This window comes from Crotalus tigris, unplaced genomic scaffold (genome assembly GCF_016545835.1).
Source record: "Crotalus tigris isolate CLP2741 ecotype Arizona unplaced genomic scaffold, ASM1654583v1 scf7180000017659.2616968, whole genome shotgun sequence".
In the NCBI taxonomy this organism is placed as follows: domain Eukaryota; kingdom Metazoa; phylum Chordata; class Lepidosauria; order Squamata; family Viperidae; genus Crotalus; species Crotalus tigris.
This window is the reverse complement of record NW_024096546.1, coordinates 802,523-818,521: the sequence shown is the minus strand read 5'-3', so window position 1 is coordinate 818,521 and position 15,999 is coordinate 802,523.

Sequence of the window (15,999 nt, the reverse complement as noted above, 5' to 3'; positions counted from 1 at the left end):
TCATTTTACATATTTGAGATTCATCTACTAATATATAATATTGGGCTACTCTGCATTTCTGCATGCCACCCGGAGTCTTTGTGAGTTGGGCAGTCATATAAATTTGTTAACTAACTAACAACTAACTAACTAACTAACTAACTAACTAACTGATATTACACTATAAATAATATTTTACATGATAAAATCAAAATTTTTCTCTTATTTTGCTCATCCCCAAAATAATCTCCTTACATTAACTTTCTTCTACTCCTCCAAGAAAGTGAATCAGTTCCATATTCTGAATTTACTGAATTTCTGAATTATTTCACTCCAATTTCACACTCACAAAAGAAAACCTGATAATCTTCGGAAATGAAGGAAAGGATATTAAAGAAAAATTTTGCATGGGAGAGGGTCTTTGTAACTCCATGTCAAGCAATGTAGAAATTGTTTCCGGTTCCAAGGACCACGGTGGAGTTAAGCAGGATTTTTCAACCAAGTTTGACATGATAATACCACTGCTTCTGGCAATTGCTCAGGAACAGTAATTACTCTGACACCATTTTATTCTCTATGAGATAGGGAAGTGCTATAGATAATTTGTGGTTTTTTGATCAAGTATTATAAGTAATTGCCTTTAATTATCATGACAAACGCTCAGAGTTAGTTGATTACATGTTGACCCTTCTTCAGAACTTCAGAGCATGGGCAGTTCTTTTATTATTATGGAAGGACACATTTTAAAAAAATAATTATTATATATCCGATTCTGCATTTGCTCCTCTCTTTACTTCTATTTTGCCGGCTATTCTACTAGCAAAATGTCGTGTTATTGGCTATGTTACTGCAGGAAAATGGCATAAATGGAAGTTATATGGGCTCTCTGGTAGATGGACAGATTTAAAATGAAATAGATTTTTGACTTAAAGTCAATAACCTTTTCAAGCCTGAGGTGAGACAAATAAAAGGATTGACAGTTTTAGTCTCTTGGTGATATTGTCTGTACCTCAGATAGCATCTATTCACAGGGGTTTCATTTTCTCCTTTCTGAAGATTATTTAAAACACACATCAAATCATTATCAGTTATAATCCTAAATCTTGGGCAGAAGTCATCTTAAAAATGGGGGAGGGATACATATCATCCAGAAGTGCCTAGAGCACAATCATTCTAAGAAAAGGGATTTAGGAACTGATCACTAGTTATTTAAATACACTTCTATCTACCTTTCAGACAAAGTAAGAACAGTTCAAATGGTAGGATCTGGTATAGATTTAATAAGCAGCCATTCTTTATTTTCAATCATTTAAGCTTAATAAAATCTGATAAGGGTCTATACATACTTCTGTAACAGAATCTAATTCTGCAGCAGTTGTATCCTTATTTCAGACACTGACTAGCATAAAATAATGCTCTGGGATGAAATTATAACCATCCCACTGTGATAGTAGTCTAGTCTATTTTGAAAAATCACTAACATTTGAGTTACTAGAACAAAATATAAAATCATGAGAACAATATTGGTAAAATTTTAGGATAAATATTATGTAGATGGGAATGAGTATGGCACAGTATAGATTTATGTAATTTGAATGCTAATATAAAAAACTATGGTATACTAGCTAAAATAATTAGAATATATATAACATGAAATATAAAATCACCATTTCACTAAAATCAACAAAAAACTATTTAATATGATAATATAAAAACTATACAGTTAGAAATAATGTTATAGAAAAAAGAACAACAATAATTCTAAAAGACTAAACAATACCAATAGAATAAAACTTGATGGGCATAATCTTTTTTATAGCCCTTGAATGGCTATGAATAAATGAATTAAATGGTGGAAGTCATGAGCCATACATAACAAATACCTAGACACTTCATTAACTTTTACTATCTGTGGACACAGTTTATACATAATGTAACTAAATGTTGTTACATTTAGGGAAGTAAATTAAGTAGTGTAAATAAAATTTATCAGAGCACCCTGGAAATATAGATGAGAGGTATAATCAGCTGAAAGTCAGTGTCCCTGTAAAACTGATCATGAAAATGACATGGACATAGGTTCTATGACAGCTGTGCTACAGGAACAGTGTTGTCCTTCAAAAGGGAACTTTTTGGGATTTCCCTTGCAAAACTGCTTTAGGGAACAGACTTGAAATAGAGTATAGGTTGAGTTTTTAAATTTGAGTGTTGAATTTTGATACAATTAAACTGTATCTAAATCTAAAATTTATTTATGAAGATATTCTTTGAGACAACAGCAAATTCTAATTGACCTTCTGTGTCCAAAATTCTTTGTTTTAATGCCTAGTTTACTTGGTCTAACTAGCACCACAGAAAAAGCCATAAAAATACATTTTCTTAGGATTACTTTTTTCCACATGAAATTATCTAGGAAAATGCCTGCCAGAATTAAGTAGACAAGCCTGCTAGATTATAGAATAGTTTTAGGCAACAAATAAAATTATTTATCCAGAGATATAAATTTCACTAACTCCTGCTTCTAGTCAGAGTAGCATGTATGGAACACAGTGCATAACAGAATATGTTTAAAAAAATAAGTTTAGACTGCTTCTAGAACAGCTATGTATAGTCCTCATTGAGCCCCTTATAGTTCATTGATTATGTTTTAATTACAAATTGTAGTCAAAATAAGGCAGGTGCCTTGAGCATATGATTGCTCTTAGTATGTCTGCACTTTCAGCATGGAATTTGGAAAGGACTGATTTCTTCTGCCTCCAGACAAATACCAAAGTCATAAAGATCTCTAGCAAAACAATGCCCAAGAGCTCTCCCCTTCCTATGCAATTTTTAAAATTTAATTTTTATCACAGTTGTTTTGGTATGTCCATAGAGGCACAAATAACCTAATGTACTGATAAAAGAGAATATTTGTAGTTCAGGGTTGAAATGAGGAGTCCTTGGTACTCTCTGAACTTGGTTGTTTTCTTGCAGATATTTCATTACCCAAACAAGGTAACAACATCAAATGCTAGTAAGGAATAGGGTTTGCTCTCAATTAAAATTCAATGCAAACTGCAAACTCCAGTCTTTACTAGCAGTAATGATGTTACCCAGTTTGGGGAATGAAACATCTGCAAGAAAACAATCAAGATCAGAGAGCACCAAGGACACCTCATAACCTAATGTTCTTATTTCCTATTTTTCCCATAACAACCCCAAGAGGTAACTGGCCCAAAACCACCCCACCTGTTTTATGCCTAAAGAAGGAGCACAACTCATAATCTCCTGATTTCTAGCCAATCAGTTTAGCCACTACATCAAACTGGCAACTCCAGTACTTCAATAGGCTTAAACCATGCAAACATTTTTATTAAAGTTCCATACCAGCTTGCAGCCTTAAACAAAATAATTTGACCTGCCTCTCTGCAATCAGTATAGATAACATGACTCCCACCGCTTTATGTGCTTTCCTGTCTTTCCTGTTTTTGGCTTTGAATATATATCACATTATCCTTCTTTTCTTCCCCATTTCATACAGAGAATATGCTGTAACAAGTATAGTATATCTTTGTAGCATGCTAGCTGGAATGAAATAACATTAGCAAAGGACCATTAGGATGTTTTATTATTTATGTAATAGCACCTGAGAGTTCTGGCTCATTTCACCAATATTACAGAATTGAGAAAATAGCAATTTCTAATCTGCCTTTAAATATGCAATAATATATAGTATGCATAAATAATTGATTGAAATTTAATTGCCCGAGCTCTAATTTTATAGGTCTTTCTGTGTTTCACTGTTATATAAGAACAAATCTGTTAATTTTATTTCCCCCCTCTTTCAGTCTTTTCAAGTCCAAAATATTTCCTGGTAATTCTAGTGAAAATGGAGCAAAATTCTCAACTACCTGTCATTACAGCTTGTAAAATACGAGGTTTTCAGCAGGGACAAAAATGAGGCAGAAAAGTAGTTTCTGAGTACAACTCCTCAAAGATTGCTCATGCCTTCTTTTCTAATTAAAGTACAACATATTTATTAAAAACCACCAAGCGAGCGTAGTAATATATAAAACCAAATAAACAAAAACCTGCAAACAGGAAGGATAAAATATGAAGAGCTAGTATTTTCTAGGCTTATTGACAAAATATTGTTTTTACATGGATTATAATGAACTCCACTCCATCATCTTCTGCTTCAGCTGGACAATTCTACTATGAAATACCAGGCCTCCAAGAGTTGGGGGTGCTAACCTCCATCACTGGAGGTTTTTAAGAAAAGATTGGACAGTCATTTGTCTGATATGGTATAGGTCTCTTGCTTGAGCAGGGGGTTGGATTAGAAGACCATAGGTCCTTTCCAATTCTATTATTTGTATTCTGAAAATATTTTATTTCCTGCACTGTTTATTTTGTACACGAGACTGTCCTCCTAATTATTCACATGGCTTTTGAGAATCCAAATTAATTCACCAAGATTAATATTTGTTTAAATAAACAAATTATTCTGGTCAGGCTAGTTTAATCATTTTGGATTGGAAAAATAACTCTTTAGATGAATGGAATCAGATAAATCAAGATGACATATAGAGATGTAAGGAATTTGGCTTTTGAACTACACTCCATTTTTTTTTATCAGGACAATTCCCATAGATTTGTCCTCAAGATGCCAATAGGAGATGTTTTCTCCCCAGCATCTGGCATTCCAAAACTTCTTACTCCTCCTCTTACTTTATCAGTTTTGTTTTGTTTTGCTTTATTTCTTACTTATGTTCTCTTGAAGATAAGCAGATGGCAGAAAGACAAGGAGCAACCTGAGATCTGTGATATATATGCTTACATTGTCTGTATTAGTTTTTCCCTTCCTATTTGTTTTAGATCTGCACTTTCATTCAGCATTTGTTATATACATTTATCATTTAGGAGCAAAAACAGAATAAAAAACCTTCTATGGAGCATGAAATAGTTAATTGCAGAAAAAGTACATAAAAACACTTTCATGACCTGTTTATGCAGATTCTTAGTCATCCAGATCATAGTTATCCCAAAGATACTTTTTTTTCACAAGGCAATTGGACTTTCTTGTTTTTTTCTTTGAAAACCTTTCTCTTCTCATCCAAGAAGCTTCTTCAGCTCTTTTACCTCTGGATGGTGGAGAATGGAAAAATTTATATTCCTTGCAGATAGCTGTTCACTTGCATTCTTTTACTTGGAGGCTTATCTGTGTTCAAATGGTGCAAATGGGTGTGGAGCCTTCTTGGAACTGTTGAAACAGCTGACTGGATATAGATGATATCAGATTCCCCTCCCCCCTCTGTTGAGAGAGGGCTGTTCAATTTTGACATAGATGGCCACTTTGACCCTTCTTTCAAGCAGCAGTCCTCTCTGTTTAAAATGTGAACTTTGCTGTCTTCAAAAGAGTGGCCTTTATCTTTTAAATGCAGATTGTTAAACTTGCATGATCTTTTTTATTTATTTATTTAGACACATAAAGGACATTTTTTTGTACTCAGGCTGTTGGTGTCTCAGTAAAAATTATTTTCGGATTTGTTATTTGGTGATTTCTAGAATGCCTCTCTTCTGTTTCTTTTGGATCCGGTTGGAATGAAGGTGTTCCATACTATCAGAGATGAGAGCTGGAAATGTCATGCTTCATTATGATCCCCATAAAACATTGCATGTGGTCTTCTGCTTGATTCAATCTAGCATGAAAAGAAACATTAAGCATATATGGCTCACATTAAAGCTGCCAGCAAAGCAAAATACTTGCTAGGTAGAAAAAAAAATATGTGGCATTTTTTTCTACCTACTCTAATGCAAACTGATGAAATAATTTGTTTTAAAATTTATTTGAAGAGAATTTCAAGGATATCTCTAGGTGGAATAGGATTCTGGAATTTATTTGGTTACAAGATGACCAAAAGATATGTGTGAATATCTTGTTCTTTGTTTAATAATCATCTATATAGCTGCAGATGGACCCTTGCTGACTTCATTTCAGTTAAATTCCTTGGGCTTTTTCAGAACTAGCAGTTAAAATGAGAAACATGTCTATAGTAGCAAACATCATAAAAGCACTTCTACCATTCCCATTAGTAAATTAAGTTCAAACACATATCTGGAGAAATTTAAAAGAAAATTTAACCATTGTTGAAAGAATTTCCTTGAGTTCCTGTTCTGAACTGGGAAAAGAGTGAAAATCAAGATGCAAAGCAAGCTGCTGGAAAGGAGATCTCTCTCTATTTTGAAAAACAATACAAAGTTGTTTTGGGGGCAGTTGGCAACCGACTGACACATCAGCAAGACTTTTATAGGAATTTGAGCCTTTTGTGAAGGAAATGTGAGTGTGATATATGGTTTTATGACCAGAGGAATTTAGAGGAAAAATTGCTTGTTATCTCCTTTATCAGAAAAGATCTTTATGGTTAGATATACAGTTTTTATCATTGTCTTTTATGAGTGTAAGGAGCATGGGCATAGATGTAATATACTTGGGTTTGGTCATGTAATGACTCAGTTTACATCTTTACTGACTTGGGAAATTGTGGTCTAAATTGTGGTTGTAAGTCAAACACTTCTGTAGTATTTCTGCAATGCTTGCAACAAAGATAGATAGAAGCCTATTTGTTTTTCCTCCAAGAGTTATCTGGAAATGTAATCAAAGACAAACTTAAAATTAATACATAAAATATACCATCCTGGCTTTGGTTTAATTTTTCATTTATATATTGAATATCTTGTTCTAAAACCTGTTTGTTCTTTAACCAAAGTATTCTTCTCCAAAAAGGAAAAAAAAAAAAACCCTATATGTGTACATAGAGATCTGTTGAAATGGTTCTGAGGAAAATATTCAGAAGTGATTACAATATTAAAGAGGATAAAAACATTCCTTGACTCTGGGAAATGAGAAAGTGTTAAGAGGAGATTCAGACTGACTTCTTATTTACTAGGAATGGGATGAAAAACACAATCAATGTCACAAGTATCTGTTAATATAGCCTCAATAAAGTTAGTTCTAGCCTTCTTGTGGACCCTGTTTCCTGACCTGGACAATTTTGAAGGGCTGACAGTACATGAGTGAATTGAGAGAGGATCTATAAATAAAAAAGTGCATGTAACTTTTTTCAAAGTTTGACCTTTCCAGCAGTTGGAAAGAAATAATCAGATTTCTGTTTATATTTTCCTGTTTTCAAGTAGATTTGTCAGTATCTCTATAATGGATACAAAGAAGGGGCTTTTATCACCCATTCAGGTAGACCAAGGCGATCTTTCTGATTATCTACAGTTTTACCATTGTAGCAGATGGCTAAGATTATAGGGTGGAAAGATGAGAGTCTCAAACTCCCTTTCCTGGAAGATTCCTTGTGTTCTCATCTGGCCTTACTTCCTGCTTTGGGCTATATCTGCTGCCAGATATCCTGGAACTACATTCCAGGACACCTGGCACCTGGCATCTTATCTCTAACCATAGTGTGAGCCAGACCGTGATTAAAAGATCAAAATATTAGAGTTGAAATGCCCTTTTTTAAAATGCCATTTCCTGGCTAGATGATTGAATCATTTCTTGGGTGACTGAACATTGTAATCATATTGTTAGAAAATGGTACTTTTTGAATTCAATGATGAACCCTAAACAAGAACTGTATATTATTGATTTTTTTCCACTGAAGTTAATGGCCCTTGTATTGACTGTATTGGATATTTAACTGTTACAAATGAAGACCTATCCATCCACTTACTGAACTATTTTAGGAGTATACTTCTAACACTTCTCTCACAAAAAGAACTGACTGGAACAAACTTATACTTGATAAAGGACTTGCGACTACTCTTCCACAATAACAGCTATTTTAAAGTAATTTGATAAAAAATTATATAAGGTGGAGAAAATCCCCTCCCTTTAAATGTAAAAGAAAATCCATCAGAGGAATGGGGAAGATAGAATTTTAATGTATTAATTTATAGTACTCAAGAGCATTTCCTACACCATTCTGGAGGAAAGAAAAAAAAATGGAGAAATTTGGTTTTCTTAATAAATTATAGTTTCTTAATGTCTATTGGCACAATGGCTGACTGTTGACTTCTGGGAATTGAAGTCCACACATTTTAAAGTTGCTGGAAAGAATCCAAATGATATAGTGGTTAAGGTGGCTCACTAAGATTAATAAAGTCCAGACTGCAGTCCATGAAAGCTTTCTGGTGAGTTTGATTAATCACTCTCTTCAGTCCAACTTATTTGAGACACTTGTTAGAAGGGAAAATAGGTATGCAGTGTATGCTGCTTTGAATTTATGAAAGAAATGTAGGCTATAAATCTAATAAATAAATAAACACCAATTAGCTTGATCTCTTATTGCTCATCTCTCATTGCTTATTGCTCTGTTTAAATCAATGTTCAATGGTTTAACATATAAAGAAAAAACAAACAAACAAAAAAAAAACAGGAATTCTGCCTAACCACCAATAGACTTATTTCTCAGAGGGATTATATTCTTGTCTATTTTAAGATTGATAGATACCATAATTAAATCTTTGGGCCTAGAGCTTTCTTTTGCTAATCAGCAATTACTAAGGCATCTCTTCTTTTCTGTCTGTGATTTCCTTAAGATATCTATTTTGTGCCAAGCAAAAAGATGACATTTAAAGCCAGAAGGTCAGCTGTCAAGTTTCACATGCTTTGCAAATTTGCCTTAGAACTCCTATATTGAAAAGACTTGTGATGCAGTCATAAAATTCCTATGAACCACTGCAATTATTAAACAGATAATTCCTGTTCCATACACACATACTATAGGATCTACTGATTATATACATTTGAGATTAATCAGCTGGCAAATTGTGATCTTCAGGTTAAATATAATAGCTTAGAAACTTGCTAACAGCTTAGAATCTTGAAGAGGTCTCCATTACTTCTAATCCTTTCCACACAAAGCAAACCAACATTATCTATTCTTCCCAGGCTGATACACAAATAAAAGGCAGTTGTTTTTCTGATCATGTGCAGTATAATTCTTGCAATATAGTTCTTGGCTCAGAAAGGTAATACAAAAATTCACACTTATGAAACTGTCATGCAAAAATGTGGGTTTTCATGCACTTTTAAATCATAAGAAACAAGTGTTAATTGCTTTCAAACTGCCACAGTCAAGAAATAGGAACTTAGTTCTTAGGAACTGGAGGAGAGGAGAGGAACAGTTTTAGGATGAATATTCTCCAAGGTATGCCACAAAACCTCCAGGCTTTCTGCTCACTTAATTAAAAAAAATCCTTTAATTAAAAATAATAATGAGGAAGCTTGCATCCTGCAATTTTCAGCCTCCAAGATTAGAGAAAATGAAGAATTCTTTCATATCCTTTCACCCCTCCCTCAGCATTTATAAAAAATATAAATGACAGATGGCTGCCTATCTATTAAAGTACTAGAGAGGAAAAAACGGGAAATGATAAATGAGAATTATTAGACCCTCTTAGGAGTTTCAAAGGGAGATGTATTATATTCTCGATAAATTTGTAGGCCTTTCCTTTTTAAATTGTACAGTATATCTATTAGTTGGCTTGTTTGTATTTGGAGAAGTGTTTTTTTTTTTTTAATGTTTGCATAGAATTTGGATGTCACCTGTCCCAGGCAGAGCAGACAGGAAATACATTGTAAAATTACATTAACAGAATTTTGAAAGTCTGAAAGTACATAACTTGAGAATTTAGGAAGTTTCCCTTCTGAGCTTCTTATGCCATTCATTATGGAGCTATGAGCTATGTCTTCTCTTATGTCCTAGGCAACATTTCTTCACTCTGTTTCTCAAGATCTTTCTCACATACCCTAGCAATACATTTCAGAGTTTGTGTAATGGAGAGAGAAAAAAAGTACAGTGTGTATTTTTTTCCTCCTAAGTTTCACTAATTGTACTTTTATGAAGTAGGTCAGATAAGAGATTTGTATTTCGGACCATATTTGCTTTCAATTTAATTTTTTAACTTATTATTATCTAATAATTCATAATACTCTCATTTTATGAAAACACAAATACTCCCAAAATTCAAAATGTGTTCACTAGTCCAGATAAGAATATTTTTAAGGGAGAATAATTCTGATGTTAGTCTCTTAATAATTATTTTAAAGACTGAGAGGCTTTTATCTGATTCAAATAGTTACAAGAAGGTCATACCTTGATAAAGGTTAGGTTAGAAAGAGCCAAGATCAGCGTGACATAAATTTCACAAGGACTAGCCTTCCAAATTTTTCCTGTCTTTGTTGTTGTTGCTGTTAATTGCGAAGTCGTGTCCGACCCATCGCGACCCCATGGACAACATTCCTCCAGGTCTTCCTGTCCTCTACCATCTTCTGGAGTCCATTTAAATTCACACCTACTGCTTCAGTGACTCCATCCAGCCATCTCATTCTCTGTCGTCCCCTTCTTCTATTGCCCTCAATCTTTCCCAGCATTAGGCCCTTCTCCAGTGAGTCCTTCCTTCTCATTAGGTGGCCAAAGTACTTGAGTTTCAACTTCAGGATCTGGCCTTCTAAAGAGCAGTCGGGGTTGATCTCTTCTAGGACTGACCGGTTTGAACGCCTTGCAGTCCAAGGGACTCGCAGGAGTCTTCTCCAGCACCATAGTTCAAAGGCCTCAATTCTTTTGCGCTCAGCCTTTCTTATGGTCCAACTTTCACAGCCATACATTGCAACTGGGAAAACCATGGCCTGGACTATACGCACTTTTGTTGGCAGGGTGATGTCTCTGCTTTTTAGAATGCTGTCTAGATTTGCCATAGCTTTCCTCCCCAGGAGCAAGCGTCTTTTAATTTCTTGGCTGCAGTCCCCATCTGAGGTGATCTTGGAGCCCAGAAAAATAAAATCTGTCACTACCTCCATTTCTTCCCCATCTATTTGCCAGGAATTGAGAGGGCCGGATGCCATGATTTTGGTTTTCTTAATGTTGAGTTTCAAGCCAACTTTTGCACTCTCCTTCTTCACCCGCATCAAGAGGCTCTTTAGTTCCTCTTCACTTTCTGCCATTAGAGTGGTATCATCTGCATATCTTAGGTTGTTGATATTTCTCCCGGCAATCTTAATTCCAACTTTTGATTCATCTAGCCCTGCCTTTCTCATGATGTGCTCTGCATATAAGTTAAATAGGTAGGGCGACAGTATACAGCCTTGCCGGACTCCTTTTCCAATTTTGAACCAATCAGTGGTTCCGTGTTCGGTTCTCACTGTTGCTTCTTGACCCGCATATAGATTTCTCAAGAGACAAATGAGATGGTCTGGTACTCCCATCTCTTTAAGAACTTGCCACAATTTGTTGTGATCCACACAATCAAAGGCTTTTGCATAGTCAATGAAGCAGAAGTAGATGTTTTTCTGGAACTCCCTAGCTTTCTCCATGATCCAGCGTATGTTGGCAATTTGATCTCTAGTTCCTCTGCCTCTTCGAAATCCTGCCTGTACTTCTGGTAGTTCTCGATCCACATACTGCTGGAGTCTAGCTTGTAGGATTTTAAGCATAACTTTACTAGCATGTGAAATGAGTGCAATGGTGCGATAGTTTGAACATTCTTTGGCATTGCCTTTCTTTGGAATTGGAATGTAAACTGACCTTTTCCAATCCTGTGGCCACTGTTGAGTTTTCCAAATTTGCTGGCAAATTGAGTGTAGCACTTTTACTGCATCTTCTTTTAAGATTTTGAATAGCTCAGCTGGAATACTGTCACCTCCACTAGCTTTGTTGTTGCTCAGATTTTCTAAGGCCCATTTCACTTCACATTCTAGGATGTCTGGTTCGAGGTCAATGACCATCTCATTGTGGTTATCTGGGATGTTAAGCTCATTCTTGTATAGTTCTTCTGTGTAGTTTTGCCATCTCTTCTTAATCTCTTCTGCCTCTGTTAGGTCTCTGCCATTTTGGTCCTTTATCATGCCCATCTTTGCATGAAATGTTCCCTTCATATCTCCAATTTTCTTGAAGAGATCTCTGGTCCTCCCTATTCTGTTGTTTTCTTCTATTTCTTTGCACTGTTCATTTAAGAAGGCATTCTTATCTCTTCTAGCTACTCTCTGGAATTCTGCATTCAATTGGGTGTATCTTTCTCTTTCTCCTTTGCCTTTCGCTTCCCTTCTTTCCTCAGCTATTTGCAAAGCTTCCTGAGACAGCCATTTTGCTTTCTTGCATTTCTTTTTCTTTGGGATGGTTTTAGTTGCTACCTCTTGTACAATGTTGCGAACTTCCATCCATAGTTCTTCAGGCACTCTGTCTATCAGATCCAGTTCCTTAAATCTATTTGTCACCTCTACTGTATATTCATCAGGAATATGATTTAGTTCATACCTGAGTGGCCTAGTGCTTTTCCCTACTTTTTTCAATTTAAGCCTAAATTTTGCAACGAGAAGCTCATGATCTGAGCCACAGTCAGCTCCTGGTCTTGTTTTTACTGACTGTATAGAGCTTCTCCATCTTTGGCTGCAGAGCACATAGTCAATCTGATTTCTATGTTGACCGTCTGGTGATGTCCATGTGTAGAGCCGTCTCTTGGGTTGTTGGAAAAGAGTGTTTGTTATGACCATCGTATTCTCTTGACAAAATTCTATTAGCCTGTGCCCTGCTTCATTTTGTCTCCAAGGCCAAACTTGCCTGTTATTCCGGTTATCTTTTGGCTTCCTACCTTAGCATTCCAATCCCCCATGATGATAAGGACATCATTTTTTGGTGTTAATTCTATAAGGTGCTGTAGGGCTTCATAGAACCGGTCAATTTCATCCTCTTCAGCACCAGTGGTTGGGGCATAGATTTGGACTACTGTGATATTGAATGGTTTGCCTTGGATTCGAATTGAGATCATTCTGTCATTTTGGGGATTGTATCCCAGTATTGCTTTTCCTATTCTTTTATTGACTATGAAGGCTACTCCATTTCTTCTGAGGGATTCTTGCCCACAGTAGTATACCTGATGGTCATCTGAGTTAAATTCACCCATTCCTGTCCATTTTAGTTCGCTGATTCCTAAGATGTCGATGTTCAGTCTTGTCATCTCTTTTTTGACTACGTCTAGCTTGCCTTGATTCATGGATCTTACATTCCAGGTTCCTATGGAGAAAAAATCTTTACAGCATCGGACTTTCCTTTCACCACCAGATATATCCACAGCTGAGCGTCCTTTCGGCTTTGGCCCAGTCGCTTCATTCTTTCTGGCGCTACTAGTACTAGCCCTCTGCTCTTCCCCAGTAGCATATTGGACACCTTCCGACCTGAGGGGCTCATCTTCCAGCGTCATATCTTTTTTCCTTTTAGTACTGTCCATGGGGTTTTCATGGCAAAGATACTGGAGTGGTTTGCCATTTCCTTCTCCAGTGGATCACATTTTGTCAGAACTCTCTGCTATAACCTGTCCATCTTGGGTGGCCCTGCACGGCATAGCTTATAGCTTCATTGAGTTACGCAAGCCCCTTCGCCACGACAAGGCAGTGATCCATAAAGGGGATCCTGTCTTTAGACAGCTCTTTCTAGATTCTATAAATTAGTTCTATGAGCACATCTGCTTGAAAATAATACAGTCCTGAAAGTAGGAATCTGAAACTTCATGAATGACAATTTTCCTTTTTACATGAGGCTGGATAGAAGTACCAGTCATACAATTATATATCCTGTCCCTGACTGAAAAAGCCAACATATATGGCAATAGCATTTCTCTAGTGTGGGAAAATAATAAAGCCATTTACACTGCATTTGTATATCAAGTTTGTTGCCTTTGCATAATAAGACTTTTAAAACTATTTATTACTGTCCTCTAGAAGTAGAACAAGTGGTTGGTGCATTTTGTCTAAAACAAAGAAACAAACAAAATTTTCAGCACTCTTGCATTCACTTAAGTGACCTCTGTCTATGAGAAACAACTGATTGCATAAGACAACATGAGAACTCCTGATTGCTTTACAGAGCTCCATACTCTGTTTTGTTAGTAACAGTGTATCCATTCAGTGCTCCCTGAGACTCAAGACAGAAGTAATGGTAACATCACATGTGTTCTGTACTTTATTTCATTCCTGATCATCATATCCACCTGTTCCTCTGATATTGGCTGAAAGTTGACTCACTAACTGTTCATGAATAATACTTTCTGATGGTGCAACTTTCCTCTCATTTCTCACTCATAGTGGAGACACATAGGTCTTTTACTTGATCCAGTGTTAAAATAGGGTTCTCTATCCCAAAGGAAGTTATATGTGTGATATATGATGCTTAAGTAGCAATCATGGTAAAGACGTAACAGTGGTTAGGATCTGGCAGCCTTTTCTCTGGTTGCTGGTGAGGTTCTTCTGTGGCCATTTCAGCTTGGACAAAAACAGTTATCAGGTATCAGATATTGTTAGAAAAAGATATACTATAGGAAAAGCCCAATGTGGTGGTTAGGGTGATATTTTGAGAATTTTACAGGCCACTGCTATGTGTATGTGTAATGTTTTTAGATTTTCATAATTGGAACTCTACAAAAGTTCCAGCAGCAAATCGGGACATTGCTATCAAGAAACCAAGTCAATAAGGCAAAGTTTTAACTAAACACAAAGGGATAAAGAAGAAGGACCTATCACTCATGGCCTTAGAGCTAATGGCTGAGAGAAAACTACTCCTCACACTCACCATAGGAGCAGAGTGAAACAAGAAAGATCACAAAGGTATTGTAATTTGAAAGCTAAGGAACACAGAAAAGAGAAAATGTTTCAGCTTGACATGTAAGTAGCCCAAGGAGACAACTCATACTGACATACCAAATCTTATGCAGAAGAATGGGGGTCTGCTTTCAAAGTTTATCTAGTGCTGTCTCTTTTCCTTTCTCTTCCCTCCTCGAACAGCCTTCTCCCTGATTTGCTAAGGCCATGCTCACCATCTGTGACAAGAGGCTTAAATAGAGCAGTAAAGAGATAGGAGAATTAATTTGTGTGAGAGTGTAAAATATAGAGCTCTGGGAAAATGAAATAACTTTAACATAACAGTCTGGAACTGCTTGTCCACTATTACAAAATAGGCTAAGTCAAGCAAACCAAAAATCTTGTGCAATCATGACCGATAAAAGTTAGGAATCAAATAAACATGTCAACTATAATGGGATTAAAGGCTTAACATAATATAAATGTACTTTAGTCTAGCATGAATGTCCTGGGATCTTCTCTCAACCTACAGAAAATTTGTGAATGATGCTTGATTTGGGGAAATGAGGATGTGATGTAAAAATGTAAATAAATGTATAGCAAGTTGGTTTGAATGTTATTGTGTTTGATGTATGACTGCATTGTGAAATTGACTGATATCCATGTTGACAAAGAATGTTACCTAGTAGATAGAGATTGGAACAGATACCTACACTAATTTTACAGTGTTGGACCATGACAGATATAGTGGGGGTGTTGAGTGTGCCATTCCTGAGGAAGATTGGTCTCTAACTTGGTGGCAAACTGCCCTTCTGATTTGAACTTGATGGGGATCATGTCTACATTGATGCTAAAAGCTTTGTCTGTTTATAATAAGTCTATATTCATTCATAATTTTTAAGTGGACAGACCTGGTATATATTTCTGAGATCTGGCTGGATGAGTGAGACAATACCTGCCCAGAGTCACTTCAAAACAAGATAGGTGGCAGATAAATTTAATAAATAAAAATAACATAAATATGTCTGAAATATAGCAGGCTCAGTTTTAGATACTGCATCAGCCTTGATACTGGAGTCAAAGAAAAGAGATGATATTGATCTACTAGGAGACTTTATCTATGATCAGGTATTCTCTTCCTCCAGTGATGGGATATGAATGCTTATTTATTACGTTGGACTATAGATGCAAGACAGGGAATCTGTTGGTTTTCTAGGCAACTTGCTATTCAGCATGTCCCTTAACTTAAAAAACCTACTTGATTGGTCCCTAGTTATCTGCAGGACATTTTTCCAGTAGAACTAGCCTGCCCAATTCAATCTACCTGGCTTGCCCTACTTTAAGGCACTGAGGTATGACGGCACTGCATTTACATCTTTGCATCTTTGAAACAATCTCTCAAT